This window comes from Talpa europaea (genome assembly GCF_964194135.1).
Source record: "Talpa europaea genome assembly, chromosome: 7".
In the NCBI taxonomy this organism is placed as follows: domain Eukaryota; kingdom Metazoa; phylum Chordata; class Mammalia; order Eulipotyphla; family Talpidae; genus Talpa; species Talpa europaea.
The window spans coordinates 107796815-107814206 of NC_140074.1; the positions used below are offsets into that span (position 1 = coordinate 107796815).

Genomic DNA, 17392 nt, shown 5'->3' on the forward strand with positions numbered 1-17392 from the left:
TATAAATATATTTTATAAAAAACAAAGTTTTGTTTTTGTACTTTGATGATTTTATAGACTTTCTGGAGGAATATTTTATAGTCTGATTTTGTAATAGAAGTAGTTGTTTGTGGAATGTCCTAAGTGGTGTCAACTTAGTAGATTTTTGTGTGTGTGTGTGTGTGACAGGAAAAAAAAGTAAATGCATTATATCCTTTAAATAAATATGTTATTTATTTTTAATTTATATGATATTTGGATACCCCCATCAGCTATTGCTACTGCAGTTTGCCCACCACCAAAATGTTATGTTTCCTTCCCTCTTTGTTCTTAGGCCTCTCCTGCTCCTCTCCTTCCACATTATGTTAATCAATTAGCTGAACTAATATATAAAAAAGCACTTTTTTTTAGTTGGGAAACAGTTTGTATTTTATTTTTTTAATTATTATTTTTTTATTTTTTACATCATTGTTCATTTTTAAACAATATTTGCTCCCCCACACCCCCTCAGGTGAAATCCCCATAGAGTTTCCTTCACCAGTGCACCATCACCTCAGTCCCCTGTCCTCCTCATTCTCTCCCTGTGATCCCTCTCCCTCTTCCTCCCCTGCAGTATGTCTCTGATTTATAATTGTCTGTTTTTGCTTTGTTGTGCTTTGTACTGTTATTATTTTTTTACACTAACGTCTTATTTGGTTCCCCTATATTCCTGCTATAAGTGAAACCATGTGATATTTTTCTTTTTCCTTCTGGCTTATTTCACTGAGCATAATTCCTTCTTACTCCATCCACATTGCTACCAATGGCATGAGTTTATCTTTTTTGATTGCTGAATAATATTCCACGGTGTATATATACCACATCTTTTTAATCCAGTCATCTATTTTTGGGCATTTTTTAAAGAACAATATATTTCATTTTTAATGAGATTTTATTATAATTTCTTAATTAAATTATGTATGTTGAGGGCCTCCCCGGTGGTACAGCGGTTGAGCGCTGGGTTGCGAAGCTGCCTGTGGCCTCGGCGTCGCCGGCTCAATCCCCTGCTGCTCCCCGGCCACCGGAGGAGGGTCCCACATGGCGCACAGACCTCTCCTGCCGCCCGCTGCTCCCCTCAGCAGTGTACTTCGGTCCTTCTGCCTGCTCTGCTCCCCGCTCTGGCTCTGGTGAATTCTCTCACCCTCCCGCGCTTCTGACTGTACCCAGTGCTTGTATAAACAAAAACCAACAAACAAACAAATAAATAAAAAAAAAATGCCTCAAAAAAAAAAATTATGTATGTTGAATATAAGAGTGAAAATAACTTTAAACAATAGAGAAGCTAGATAGGGTATGTATTCTTCTTAATTTTTATTTTTACTTGAAATTAGGAAATTCTTACTCAAAACTATATTTTTAGTCACTTAATTGGTTTAATGTACTTTTGATTTTCAATTATTTGTCTTATTAGACAGTCATTTAATTAGCAGTACAATTTCATCTACTTTGAGTTTTATGTAAAAAAGTTTTTAGTTTGGGAAGTACATAGTTATTCAAATAGTGCTGTATCATGTATTGTCATCCATTTATCCAATTTCAGCAGTTATCAACTCATGTACAGGCTTTTTCATTTATAGCCCTTCTCAATCATTTTTTTACCTGGGCATTATATAATTTTATCTATACATATTTTGTTATCAGATCTAAATGATTAAAACTTACAGTCATATTTTCATAATTACCAAATAATAACATAATTTATCATGTAAACTGATTTCAACAGATTCCATGCTTTATTTACCTTTTGTGAACTAATGCCAACTAAAACTATCCTGGATAAACAGGGACATGCAGTTAAACTGTATATTTACTCCTAACTGTACTCCCAAGGTTTTGGGCATACACAATTTCCTTATCAAAATTTAGTGTTCTTCACGATAGCCTTGAGTGAAGAATTAAACCTTATCAGCTTAATAGGGCAGTTCACCCAAAAACTGTCTTAATACTCTTCTTCTCAAGTACATATAGAACATTTTCCAGGATCAACTACATATATTGACACAAGGTAAGTATCAACAAATTCATGAAGGTTGAAATTACACCAAGCATTTTCTCTGACTGGAAATTTGCCAAAGTAGAAAGCAACTTCAAAAGGAAAGCAGAAAAATCCTCTGATAATGAGGAAATAAAAGAAGAAATTAAACAATACCTTGAGACAAATGAAAGTGAGAACACAACCTAAAAATAAAAAAACTTGGAAGAAAAATCTGAAACCATGAAATAGAAGAAAACATGGACAAAACATTCCATGACATGAGCTGCAGAGAGGTCTTTGTGGATTCATCTCCAAAATCAGGAAAACAAAAGAGAATATAGACAGTTGGGACTATACCAAACTAGGAAGCCTCTGCACAGTGAAGGAAATGAAGATTAAAACAAAAAGACACCTTACTAAATGGAGAAAACATTTACACAACATATATCTGACAAGGGGCTCTTACCCAAGATCTACAAAGAACTCATATATCTTCACAAAATGAAAACAACTTAATCAAAAAATGGATAGAAGAGCTAAATAGTTACCACTCCACTGAAGATATACAGATAGTCATTAGGCTCATGAAAAAATGCTTACCGTCACTTAACATGAGACATGCATATCAAAACCACATTGATATACCACCTCACACCTGTGAGGACAGCCCATACCAAAAGGATCAGAAACAAGTGGTGATGAGTACGTTGGTGGGAATGTAAATTAGTCCAGCTCCTATGGAAAGCAGTATGGAGATTGCTCAAAAAATTAAAGATCTGTTATATGACCCAGCAATTCTACTCCTAGGCATCTAACTGTCCAATACTAGAAACACTAATTTGAAGGGAAACATGCACTCTTATGTTCATTGCAGTACTATTTACAATAGCCAAGCCATAGGAACAACCTAAGTGCCCAAGGACAAATGAGTAGATCAGGAAGATCTGGTGTATATAATGTGTATATATACAGTGCTCAGCTATTAAAAAAGATAAACTCTTGTTATTTGCAACAACATGGTTGGAGCCTGGGATTATGGGTTGAAACCATGGGATTATACTGAGTGCAGTAAGTCAAAAGGAGAAAACCCCCAGAGAGTGTTATTATGTTTGGAATATAGAGAAATCAAACCAAGAGTTAGATAAAGCCAAACTAATAATAACCCTAGAAATCTGGTTATAGAACTGAGGTTACCAGAGAAAGAAATAGGGGTGGGGGTGGGAACAAAGTGGGGGGCACACATCTAACAGGGGGGATCCTATACCTATAAAACAATAGACAACAATGCAACAAAAAATCCAGTGCCCCTAGTAAATTTTTATTTTTCCAACTCATTTTCAGTTGTTTATGCTACATTTACCTTAAACCACTTTTCAGGTGTTTTGTTGCTCTCTCTACCTGGGTCATCATTTTTACTAGTACCCTCTCTCCTAACAATATCTTAATCTGTATATCTTTGTAGTTCCAGTGTAGATTTTTAACTTTTGTATGAAACATTTCCTTACCCCATTTAAAAGAGCCACTCCTTCTAAATCTTCCTCACCCAACCCCAAAAACAATCCCCATAGTCTATTTGATGACCAATAGACTCTCAGCAAGCTGTGCAAATCAGGGTGGCCTGCCTTCCAGAACATGGAAATGCTGCCTGCTATTGGCCTGTAGCAATGGTGATTAACATTTTAACCTGTTTAAAGTTTGTTTTTTTACTACATTTCTGTATTTCCCAGATTTATTTGATTACAGGTCTGTTTTATTACCCTACACTCTGGGAACTCTTTTTTTTTTTTTATCATGTGACATCTGCTTCTCAAGACACTTTCTTTCTTTTTTTTTTTTAAAGATTTATTATTTATTTATTTGTTTATTTATTTATACAAGCACTGGGGTAGAGTCGGAAGCACGGGAGGGTGAGAGAATTCACCAGAGCCAGAGTGGGGAGCAGAACAGGCAGAATGACGAAATACACTGCTGAGGGGAGCAGCGGGCATGGCAGGAGAGGTCTGTGCGCCATGTGGGACCCTCGCCAGCAGCCGGGGACCGAACCGGCGCTGCAGAGGCTGCAGGCAGCTTTGCAGCCCAGTGCTCAACCGCTGCGCCACCAGGGGAGGCCCCTTTCTGTCTTATTGTATGCATTTTCTGTCTAATTGTTCTATCTTTTCACTGGACAGTGATCTTTTTGAGACCAAACTTACTCATTTTGATTTTGGAATAAAACAGGAGGTGCTTCATGGTAAAAATATATACATACATTATTTTCTATAAAACTTTATTACTGATGTTTATTTTTGTGTATTGCAATCATACAACCAAATTCACTATGTTTGAAAACTTTCATCATAACTATTTTCTGGCTTGAAAGCTTAGTACTCCTAAGAAGTTTTGGTTTCAGCCAAATGGTTTAGAATGAACTACAAGTTTCTCAAAAGTTTCTGATATAGAAGGAAATTATTCAAATATGATCAATACTGATCTCCAGTTGAAGTGATAGACCTGAGCTATAAATTACCAGTGTTTTCTGGATATCTTTTTGTAGTCATTATCTCTTGAGTACCTTTCTAGTATCTGGAGTATCAATTTCCCTTTGAAAATAGAATGTTCTGTCTTATAAGTATTAAATACTATGTCTCTATTTGGAAATATTAAATAAAAATATACAGCTGTTTAAAAAAAATGAATGGGAAACTGAGTTGTTACTGCTCTGTCTTAATGCCATTTTCCATCTTTTTCATATATTTCTAAAAGCATTGAATAGCTGAAGCAAATATTATTAGAGTGCTAGTCTTTTTTGTAGTCTGTGAATTATTTACTATATATAGAAGAGGTCTAGAAGAATAGACAATGTCTGTAGTATTGGAGTCAGGTTGCTGTGTAAGCATCACGCAACTTAGAAGTACATCTTTGTTAACTAGCTCAAATCCCGAAATAGTGAATTTCTAGTAATTCCTGGCCCATAAATATTATCATTCATTCTGTCAGAGTAGTGTTAGCAATATGGTGCTCATGGATTTGTAATACCATGAAGCCTTATTAATGTGGATTTCACAAAATCTGAAATGTAATTACTTAAAATGTGTGAAAAGGTAGGATAAAAGTACAACTGGCATTTCTGGGAGAGAAGTGGTGGAAATATGTGTAATAAACTATATATTACAGCCTAGTGATGTCTTTTGAAGAAAGATGTTTAGTATAAATGTCAGAAGGCAGAATAGTGCATAGCCTTGGGTGATAAGGAATGGAAAGTGGTTATGGAAGGGTCTTTTGGTTTTTGATTTGAGTGGTGCTTATATATATATTTGCATGTATTCACTTTGTTGTTTTGGGTATTTACATTAAATAGTTCAGAAAGCATTGACAACTTTGGTGGTAATTTCCCTTCTCCTACTCTGAATACTGTTTGTTGTATTATTTTACGTTTTCCCAGCCCTTCATCTGTGAATATCCTGACACTTGCAATAGGAAGTGTCTCATTCTTAAGTATATATTTTACTTAACTTGAAAACCTTAGAGACCAGATTTATGCCAGTGGTTTTAAATTGGTAAGATTAATGATATTTGGCAAATATTTATGTGAAGGAATTTAACTTTTCCTTTAAAATAAGTTTTTTATCTAAATAAATTTCTATCCAAACTTTGAACAAATTAAACATGACCTAATACTTAAAATCAAGGAACAAAATGGCACCAAGCCTAATTTGAAGTAGCATCTTTTTCCCTAACTTCTGTATTCCTACCCCCTCCTTCATTACTTTACACCGACTGAAAGTTTTGGCCATTCAGAAGAGCATGGTATTGATTGTATGTATTTCACTGCATTTTATATTATGTGCCTAAGTCAGTTTTTTCTGCTACACTGAAAGGACACTGGCTGGGACTGGGGGACAGGATGCTGGAGGGCACAGTGAGAATAGAACTTATGGTTGCCTACTTGTTTGTGCCCATAGTTTTTCTCCATAGATCGATTTCTAGTTCTTAAAGAACTAGTGCCGTACTTTCTCGGTTATAGTGCATACAGATGATACTGTAAAATAAGAAGAGACAGGTGTGTCCATCAAGAAACTGTCATGGGAATTTGTGCCAAAAGGTGGAAGGATCAGGTAAAGAGAGCCGATGAGAACTAGAAAGGGAACAGAGCCAATATGATGAGAAAGAAGACACTTTTGTATTTGGTTGTACAGAAAAGGTGGCCTTGAGCAGCTGTCTGGTGTAGAAATCCAAAACCTACATATGATTAAGAAAACAAAAGACAAAGACTGATAGATGTCATTAGCAGTCATTTCCAGTGTGCTTAAATGGCGAGATAGATTTGAAGTCTCCCAAGAGACCAAAGAATGGTACAGTAACTTTTTGCTTTGGCCTCTGTTTTTACTTTGAAGAAGAAAATATATTCTTTATAATTCAATTGTTGGTATATGAGTTTTTTAATTTGTGTTAATGATGAATAACAAATGTAACATGGATTTTTAAAATTTAAAAACTAGCTTTTTAGTTTGGAGTGACTGTCCATTTTAAATTTAGAAATAAATTTGTAACACTTATTATGGAGATATAAACCTGTTTAAGTTAAAAGTCAAATCTATTCCTATTGTTTTGGTTTATATACACATGTATATGTAAAGTGTATATATAATGGATTTGGTCACCAATCTTAAAGCTTTCATAGCTTGAAAAGTTTCCCAGTACGTAGAGAATAGTCAATGAATATGTGTATAATAACTATTTGTGACTTATTTTTCATGAACATAATGTCCATCCTTTGAACCTTAACATGCCTATACTCTTAAATTCACAAGTTGTGTCTCATACATGAAAAAAAAGGCAAATCAGAAATTTAGAATCAAATTTCATGGAATGTTAAGAGGATCATGAATCAACTATATGATGGTTAAAGTGAAATGAACTAAAAAGAGAACGACAAATACTGCATGGTTTCACTTACGTGTGGAATATAGGGAAACAAAACAATTGGTTAGGAAAACCAAAACAATAACAAATGCTAGAAATCTGACTATAGTACTTAGGCAGAGAAGAAAGGTAGAGAGCAAAGTGTAGAGAGAGTGCCCCAGACGATGGTGGAAGACTACAGGTACCTCGGTGGTGGGTGTGGTCTAGTAATAGATCTTAAGGGCATTATCTTACACAGTGTTGTAAATCAATGTTACTTTAATAAGAAAAAAAAGAGAGTATAAAATACAGACGTAGGAAAAAACCCTTAGATTTATTGTATTGTCCAGCAATCATGTTCCTTGGCATTTACCCAGAGGAGTTGAAAACGTACATCCACTTAAAAAAAAACTTCACTCAAAAAAAAAAACCAAAAACATAACCCCCCCCCCAAAAAAAAAAAAAACTTCACTCAATTGTTTATAGCAGATTTATTCATACTGGAAAACTTGAAGCAATCAAGATGTCCTTTAGTAGGGTAAATAAACTGTTGTTATCCTGAAGATGGAATATTACTCATTTCTTTTTTATTGTTCTGTAATACTCCATTGAATTGCTATACCATATTTTTATTATTCATCAGGTGATGGTCATTTAATTTGTCTACATGTTTTTGATTATAAATAATGCTTGTTTGAGTATTAGTGCGTACTTTTTTTGGTGGGAGCAGATATTTTTAGTTTTTGGGGGCATAATATGTATTCGGTTATGTTTTAATTTCTCTTGAGTCTAATTGCTGCATTATATGGGAATTGTATTTTTAACTGTTTGAATTGATTCTAGGCAGAGTCATTGTACCATTTTACATTCCCTGGAGCAATGTCTGAGGGTTCTAACTTTTTCACATCCTTTTCCAATTGTTATTAATTGTCTTTGATAATAGCTCTCCTACTGATCCTCAGAAGTAGTACTTGGTGATAGTGTTAATTTGCATTTCCCTGTTATCTAGGGAAATCTTTTCATGTGCTTTTTACCATTTGCATATCTTCCCTGTCAGATTTTTATATTGAGTCTTTTATCCTTTGTTCAGTTATAACAGTTCTGTTTATATTTTAGTCATTTATTAGAAATGTTTTATAAAACCCCCCATTCTTTTGGTTCTCTTTACTTTTTCATGGTTGTGTTGACCACAATGAAGTCCATTTATGTACATTTTCTTTTATCACCTTTATTTTTGTGTCAGTTAAGAAAGCATCTCCTAATATAAAAGTATGAAGATTTAGGGCCTCCCCGGTGGCGCAGCGGTTGAGTGCTGGGTTGCGAAGCTGCCTACAGACTCTGCAGCGCCAGTTCGATCCCCGGCTGCTCCCCGGCCACCAGAGGAGGGTCCCACATGGCGTGCAGACCTCTCCTGCCGCCCGCTGCTCCCCTCAGCAGTGTACTTTGGTCCTTCTGCCTGCTCTGCTCCCGCTCTGGCTCTGGTGAATTCTCTCACCCTCCCGCGCTTCTGACTGTACCCAGTACTTGTATAAATAAATAAATAAAATAAAATAAAAAAAAGTATGAAGATTTAGCATTGTATTTTGCTCCAATACGTTAATAACTTTAACTTCTTCATTTAAGTCTTTGAGAAATTTGAAATTAATTTTTGTATACAGTTTGAGGTAATTGTTCAGTTTCATGCTTTTGTTTGTGGGTATCTGCTTGCCTCATCACCATTTGTTGAAAAGACTATTTTTTCCTCATTAACCTGTCTTGGTGTCCTCATTGAAAGTCATTTGACCATACATGTAGACATCTATTCCCTCCCCCCTCCGCAATGTCTGAAATCTTTTGAGTTTTCTTTGCCAGGAAAAATAAGGCAAAATGTTACAGAGAGAAGTTAAAGCTTTTGTTTTTCAAAATGAGTTCAGGTCATATCCTCATTAGGACAAATATTCTGGGAAGATGCCATTTAAAATTGCATCAGTCTCATGTGCCTTTTTAATGACTTCGTCAGTAATGGAAGAATCTGAATTTAGTGTGTTTTTGTTGGATCTACTCTTACTTAAATTTGGAAACATGATTTTTAAAATACTCAGTTCTCTTTTACTTTGTTCACAAACATCTTCATGTTAGGCTTAGTCCTGGTATTATGGAAGTTAAAGTTTTGTTTCTCGCACTTGTTTTCAACGTTTAGCTGGAGGCAATGGTTAATCTTTAAAGGAGTCATGCTTATAAAGTTGTGATATTGCTGAGTGGCTGATCTTCTGCTGATTCCAGCTATAAAATGTTTTTTTGGAAACCAGAAAAACAATTTGTTTTCATTCCAATACACTGTAATTCTTGAGGTCCAATGAGTTCCTAAAAACGTTGACTCTAAAAGTGAAATGAAGAGTTGTAAAGTACATTTTCCTTTTTTATCTTTTACTATTTGGAAAGATGATTATACTTACTAGGATTCATTAAGATGAAGTGAAAATTAGCTACATTTGATATAATTCCAAAACTCACAGGTATTTCTATTTATTTTGGTTCTTTTTTTCATGACCTTTTTACAGGGAAGATACTTTCTTAGAAGAAATATTAAACTCCACGTCTGACAACTTCAGTGGAATGTGTGTGTGTGTGTGTGTGTATTATACTACATTTTTATTTTTTTTTTCTTTCTTTTTTTTTTTTTTTTTTTTTTATAAATTTTATTGTTATATTCCCCATACAATTGCAGCCCCCCATTCTGACCCCAATCCCTCCCCTCCCGCCCCCGCCCCCCTAAAAGTGTCTCTGGTTCATAGTTTTTTGTTGATTTTGATTTTCACTTTCTTATAGTTATTCATTTTCCTGGTCCCTTATTTAAGTTTTCTAGATTCCTGCTATGAGTGAGACCATCCGGTATTTTTCTTTTTCTTTTTGGCTTATTTCGTTGAGCATGATCCCTTCCAGCGCCATCCATGTTGCAGCAAATTGCATGTGTTTATCTTTTTTGAATGCTGAGTAATATTCCATGGTATATATGTACCACATCTTCTTGATCCAGTCATCTATTTTTGGGCATTTGGGTTGTTTCCAAAGCTTAGCTATTGTAAACAGTGCTGCTATAAACATAGGGGTGCAGGTGTTCTTTGGAATTGATGTTTCTGTGTCCTTTGGGTAAATACCTAGGAGTGGAATTGCTGGGTCATATGGAAGCTCTATGTTTAGTAGGTCCAGAAATCTCCACACAGCTTTCCACAGTGGTTGGACCAGTTTGCACTCCCACCAACAGTGCAGAAGAGTTCCTTTTTCTCCACACCCTCGCCAACATTTGTTGTTGCTAGTTTTTTTAATATGTGCCATTCTCACTGGTGTGAGATGGTATCTCATGGTAGTTTTGATTTGCATTTCCCTGATGACAAGTGATGTTGAACATTTTTTCATATGCCTGTTGGCCATTTGCATTTCCTCTTCAGAAAAGTTTCTTTTAAGCTCTTCTGCCCATTTTTTGACTGGATTATTTTCTTTGTTGTTGTTGAGACTCATCAGCTCTTTGCAGATTTTTGTGATCAGTCCTTTATCATTAGTGTTGGGTGCAAAAATGTTCTCCCAGTTGGTGGGGTTTCTCTTTGTTTTTGTTATTGTCTCTTTTGCTGTGCAAAAGCTCTTTAATTTGATATAGTCCCAGCTGTTTATCTTTGCCTTCACTATCACTGCTTTGGGTGATGTGTCTGTAAAGATGTCTTTGATGTGCAAATCACGTAGTGTTTCGCCTATATTTCCTTCTATATATTTTATGGTTTCAGGTCTTATGTCTAGTTCTTTAATCCATTTTGAGTTGATTTTTGTGTATGGTGTGAGGTGGTGGTCAAGCTTCATTCTTTTGCATGTAGCGACCCAGTTTTCCCAGCACCATTTATTGAACAAACTTTCTTTGCTCCAATGCATATTCTTTGCTCCTTTGTCAAAGATTAGTTGACCATAAATCTGTGGGTTTATTTCTGGATTTTCTATTCGATTCCATTGGTCTGTATGTCTGTTCTTGTTCCAATACCATGCAGTTTTGATGATTATGGCTTTGTAGTATAGTTTGAAGTCTGGGAGTCTGATGCCTCCATTCCCTTCTTTTTTTTTCAGGAGAGCTTTGGCTATTCGGGGTTTTTTGTGATTCCATATGAATTTCATCAATAATTGTTCTATTTCTTTGAAGAATGACATTGAAATTTTGATTGGAATAGCATTGAATCTGTATATTGCTTTTGGAAGGATGGCCATTTTAATAATGTTTATTCTTCCAATCCATGAGCAGGGGATGTCTCTCCATTTCTTTGTGTCTTCTTCTATTTCTTTTAACAGTGTTTTATAGTTTTCTTTGTATAGGTCCTTTACCTCTTTTGTTAGATTTATTCCCAAATATTTGATTTTTTTTGTTTCAATAACAAAAGGGATGGTCTTTTTGATTTCTTCTTCTTCAGATTTATTGTTTGTGTATAGGAAGGCTACTGACTTTTGCGTGTTGATTTTGTATCCTGCCACTTTACTGAACTGATTGATGAGTTGAATTAGCTTTTCTGTGGAGTTTTTGGGGTTCTCTATGTATAATATCATATCGTCTGCAAATAGTGATAGTTTGACTTCTTCTTTTCCTATTTGGATTCCTTGGATGTCTTTCTCTTGTCTTATTGCCCTGGCTAGGACTTCCAGTATTATATTGAAAAGCAATGGTGAGAGTGGACATCCTTGTCTTGTTCCAGATCTTAATGGAATTGCTTTCAGCTTTTCACCATTGAGAATGATACTGGCTGTTGGCTTGTCATAGATGGCCTTTATGATGTTGAGGTTTGTTCCTTGTATCCCAAGAACTTCAAGGGCTTTTATCATGAATGGGTGTTGCACTTTGTCGAAAGCTTTCTCAGCATCTATTGATATTATCATATGGTTTTTATATTTCTTTTTGTTGATGTGTTGGATAACGTTGATTGATTTTCGGATGTTAAACCATCCTTGTGCCCCTGGAATGAATCCAACTTGGTCGTGGTGAATTATCTTATGGATACATTGTTGGATTCTGATAGCTAAAATTTTATTGAGGATTTTTGCATCAGTGTTCATTAGGGAGATTGGCCTGTAGTTTTCCTTTTTTGTGTTGTCCTTGTTCGGTTTTGGTATTAGTGTAATGTTGGCTTCATAGAACGTGTTTGGTATTGTCCCTTCCTTCTCAATTTTTTGGAAGAGTTTGTGAAGGATAGGCACTAATTCGTCTCTGAATGTTTGGTAGAATTCATTTGTAAATCCATCAGGTCCTGGGCTTTTGTTTTTGGGGAGGTTTTTGATTACCATTTCAATTTCGCTAATTGTAATTGGTCTGTTTAGGTGTTCTATTTCTTCTTTATCTAGCTTTGGGTGATTGTAGAGTTGTAGGAATTTGTCCATCTCCTCTAGATTGTTAAACTTGTTTCCATATAACTGTTCATAGTAGTTACTGATTATTCTTTTGATTTCTGCTGTGTCCGTTGTGATTTCTCCTCTTTCATTGATGATCCTGTTTATTTGTGCTTTCTCCCTTTTTTCCTTTGTGAGCCTGGCTAGGGGTTTGTCTATTTTATTGATTTTTTCAAAGAACCAGCTCTTGGTTTCATTGATCTTTTGGATTGTTTTTTTAGTTTCAATTTCATTTATTTCTGCTTTGGTTTTTATTATTTCTTTTCTTCTACTGGTTTTGGGGTTTTTTTGTTGTTCTTTTTCTAGATCTTTGAGCTTCGAGATTAGGTTGTTTCTTTGCGTTCTTTCTTGTTTCTTGATGTGAGCTTCTATTGCTATATATTTTCCTCTTATTACTGCTTTTGCTGCATCCCATACATTTAGGATATTGGTGTCCTCCTTGTCGTTCAATTCAAAAAATTTTTTAATTTCTTCTTTGATCTCCTCATTAGTCCAATGGTCTTCCAGTAGTGTGGTTTTTAATCTCCATGAGGTAGGAAAGTTCCTTGCCTTCTTTTTATGGTTTATTTCTAGTTTGATGCCTTCATGGTCAGAAAAGATGGTTGATATGATTTCAATCTTGGTGTATCTGTTGATGTTTGTCTTGTGCCCCAGTATGTGATCGATCCTGGAGAATGATCCGTGTGCGCTTGAGAAAAATGTGTACTCCGTTTTTTTGGGGTTTAGTGTTCTATAGATGTCTGTTAAGCCCAATTGCTCTAGGTCTTTATTTAGAGCTTTGGTTTCTTTACTTATTTTTTGTCTTGTTGATCTATCCATTGTTGATAGTGGTGTGTTGAAGTCTCCCACTACGTATGTGTTTTCTCTCATGTCTGTTTTCAGAGAGGACAACAGTTGTCTGATATATTTTGGTGCTCCTTCGTTTGGTGAGTATATGTTAATGAGTGTTATTTCTTCTTGAAGTATTGTCCCCTTGATCATAATGTAGTGACCATTGGGGTCTCTTTTTATCTTTTTGAGTTTGAAATCTGTTTTATCTGATATAAGTATAGCTGTTCCTGCTTTCTTTTTTGGTCCATTTGCTTGTAGGATTGTTTTCCATCCTTTAACTTTGAGCCTATTTTTATCTTTTGTAGCTAAATGTGTTTCCTGGAGACAGCAAAAGGTTGGGTTTTGTTTCTTAATCCAGGCTGCAACTCTGTGTCTTTTTATTGAAGAGTTTAGTCCATTTACATTTAGAGTTAATATTGATATGTTAACATCTGTATTTGCCATTGTGTTTGTCTTTCCTTTGATTTTATTTATTTATTCTTTTAATAACTTTTTTTTTTTTTTGGCCTTCTTTCATTGTTATTCGTCGCTCTGAGGTTCTGGCTTTAGGACTCCTTGTAGTATTTTTTGGAGTGGGGGTTTAGTTGCAATGAAATTCCGGAGTTTCTGTTTGTCTGGGAAGGTCCATATTCTTTCTTCAAAGAGGAAGGAGAGCTTTGCGGGATAGAGTATTCTTGGTTGGCATCTGTTTTCTTGGAGTCTGTTGACTATGTCCCTCCACTCTCTCCTTGCCCGTAGTGTTTCTTCGGAGAAGTCTGATGTCAGCCTGATTGGTTTTCCTTTGAATGTTATCTGTTTCTTCCCTCTTGCCAGCTTCATTATTTTTTCCTTGTCCTGGATTCTTGGGAGCTTTACTATTATGTGTCTTGCTGTATTTTTCCTTTCGTCGTGGAAGTTTGGTGTTCTTCTTGCTTCTTGTATATCAATTTTCAGCTCCTTCTTCACATTTGGGAAGTTCTCTTCAATTATCTCTTTGAATATTTTCTCTGTTCCTACATCTCTCTCCTCTCCTTCTGGTATTCCTATAACTCTTATATTTCCTTTCCTCATGGAGTCAGATAGTTCCCGAAGTCTTTCTTCGTTCTTTTTCCTTCGTACTTCTCTTTCCTTTTCTGTTTTGGTTCTTTTTATTTCTGTGTCTTCAAGATTACTTATTCGTTCTTCCATTTCATCTATTCTGCTTTCATGGCTTTTCCCAGAATTCTTTAGTTCTTCCATTAATTCTTTGATCTCCTGCATTTCTTTTACTTCCCTCTTTAGGGACTCAATTTCTTTCTTCTGACCATTGTTTTCCCTCTCTAGGGACTCAATTGCATTCTTCTGATCGTTGATTATTTTTCCCTTATCATTGTTTTCCTTTATGACTTCTGTCAGTTTTTTAATCACGGCAATTTTAAATTCTCTTTCTGGAAGGCTCAGAAATTCTTCCAAGTTATTGTCGTTGCAATCTGGGGGCTGGCTTTCTTTTTGTGGTGTGCTTTTTCTCTGGAGAGTTGCTAGGTTGCGTGTGGTTCTTCTCCTCCCTACTGTCTGTTTTCTAATTTGCCGTATGCGTTGGGACACTGTGTTGTTGGGACTGGCCGGCATCTTGGGTGGGCTTCTCTGTTCCCCTCTGGTTCTTCCAGGAGTCATCTGTCAGTTTCAAGCAGCCTTTACTGGAGAAAGGTCCCTGTTCTAAAATGCCGATGTGGGGACACACTCCCCTGTGCGCCTGGTCTGCCCCGGCGGTGGGTTCCTGCTCCCCTCTGGGCTTGGACTGCAGGCCAGAGGGGGTCTGGCGTGGGCGAACTTCCCCCGCTCACCTCTGGCTCCTGAGGAAGCCTTCTGCAGGTAGTCTTTACTGAAGAAATGTCCCTGTTCTAAAATGGTGATGTGGGACACACTCCCTGCGCTTCTGGTCTCAGGCACACTCTTCTGCGCGCCTGGTCTGCCCCGGCTGTGGGTGCTCGCTCTCCCTGTGGGCTCAGACTACTTGTTCAGAAGGGGCCCGGTGTGGGCTAACTCCCCAGCTGGCCACTAGCTCCTTCAGTAGCCTGTGCTGGGGCCAAGTCGCTAGGTGGCACCAGAGATCTCTCCTAGAGGCCTTGGGGAGCTGATTTTCCACCCCGTGGGACAGGGAGCAGAGCGGGGATGGTAGGGTACACCTCAACAGCTTTGGGGTGCTGTGTCTGCCTTGTGCCCCACCGTCGTGGGGAACCCACGCCCCTAATTTCGTGCCCCGGGTCTCAGTTCCAAAGCCCTCAGTTCCAGGACGCGGGCTGTAGCCCAGATCAGTGGTGCAGGAATGGCGCCTTTTGAATCCCGCTCCCCTGCCTGGGCGCCTTGTTCCTGCTCACTCAGGGAGGGCCTCCGCCCGGGTCTCAGTTCCAAAGCCCTCAGTTCCAGGACGCGGGCTGTAGCCCAGATCAGTGGCGCGGGAATGGCGCCTTTTGAATCCCGCTCCCCTGCCTGGGCACCTTGTTCCTGCTCACTCAGGGAGGGCCTCCGCCGTCTCCCTGCAAGCCTAGGTCGCAGGCGCGGGGACCTGGGCAGCTGCAATCTGAGCGCCGCTTTCGCGCAAGCTTACCGGGTGGCCGGGGCTGTGTGCTGGTGCTGGTCTCCTCCTGGTGGGCGGGGCTCTCTTTTTAATGGCGCGTGGAGCTCACCTCCGCGGCGGATCCTGCAGGGTTCGCCTCAGCTCCCGTTCACGGGGTGTGGTGGCTGAAATAGTTCCTTTCCACTCACAGTCCCGCTTGCTGCATCCGTTTTTCTTGTTGGGCGTTTTGGTTTGTTGTTTCCCTGGTCTCTGCCGGTCGGAGAGTGCCGCCTCTGTGGGCGGGGGAGGGGAGCAGGGTTCTGCGCTTCCCTCCCTTCTGGTCCTCTTTTATGGCAACTTTCTTCTTCGGGCAGTTTGCTGGAGTCGTCCGTTTATCTTCCGTGTCCCAGTTCTCACTGGGACCTGCCGCTTTTCCTCCCTATTAACTTTTTTTAATGGGAGATCTTACTCGCAGCGTCTCCTCGCCGCCATGTTGCTCCGCCCCTCTATACTACATTTTTAAATGAGTAAAATTGGTTTACTCAATGGGAGTATAATTATGAAATGTGTTTTACACATATTGCATAATTTTCTTTTTTTTACATAAAGAGGTCAAAACTGACCTAAATTTGTTTATTTTTTATTACTTTCACGTTGTCTATTTTTATTTTTTATATATTTTTTTATTTTTTACATCATTGTTCATTTTTAAATAATATTTGCTTCCCCCTACCCCCTCAGGTGTAGTCCCCATAGAGTTTCCTTCACCAATATTGCATAATATTTGTTAGTGTGGTAGGCCTTTGTCCTATGTATGTGTCCATAATATGTGTTCAAAATATGTGTTCAGTAACATAGACCCTGAAATAAATGAAAGCTTTTTTTTAATTATGTGCAAGAATATATGAAAACTCATATATGTTTTACTAATATGAAATAGGGACTTTCACTTGAGGTTACTATCGTCTTTATAAATTCCTTCTTTAAAAATGAAAAGTAAGTATAGTTGGCAATTCAAGGAGCTGAACTGAAAACTGTATAATGAAAAATCCTGTATAATAAACTGCTATATAAGTATAATGTGTGCTTCTGCAGTGCTTGAACACAGCATCACTAACATTTCACAATGATGCCCGTTGCTACTCAGTTTTCTCAATTAAGGAAAACATTTAATATATAGTTAAGAAATAATTCCATTAAAATTGCCTTTAAAAGATCGGACTATTGAACATATTATTGAATATTTCAACATATTCTCTTATGTATATTCACTTTTTGGCCTTATAAATATGCTTTCATAATTTAGGTGGATTGTTTGCTTTATTCAAAAGTATTAAGTTGCTTTCAAATATTCTAGACAGTGGAGATTTAACTGTGATCAATGCAGACACAAATCCTTGAGCTTAAATCTGATAAAGTGGGAGGAAGATGTAAAATAAACAAATGCTCTTGTGTTTCATGTAACTTTGCTGTATTTTTGCCATGGGAAGAAAGGGTTATTATTATCAAACCTTGTCTGTCTTTTGAATGTATGAATTTAAACTACAAATTGAGAGCTATAGAATGTCACCTTGGTTTGATCTTCTAATATATATTTTCTCAAAGACAATTTGTGAAAGTATTGACCAAATACTTGTGGAATGATACACCAAGAATTCCTTAGACTAGTCTTTTGTGTTTGTTACTTTGCAGTTTGCTTTGAGTAGTCCCTCTAAAACAGTGTTGTGAGATCATGGAATATTATTTTGTGTATTTGACAGATGCCTGGAGACTGTAGA

General features: G+C 37.2%; 1 protein-coding gene across 4 annotated transcripts in view; it reads left to right on the forward strand.

Moving 5' to 3' along the window:
- Positions 1–17392, forward strand: part of BCAS3 (BCAS3 microtubule associated cell migration factor) — a gene marked incomplete at its 3' end in the record, with an annotated part of 480594 nt that overhangs the window by 98403 nt on the left and 364799 nt on the right. The window lies entirely within an intron of this gene.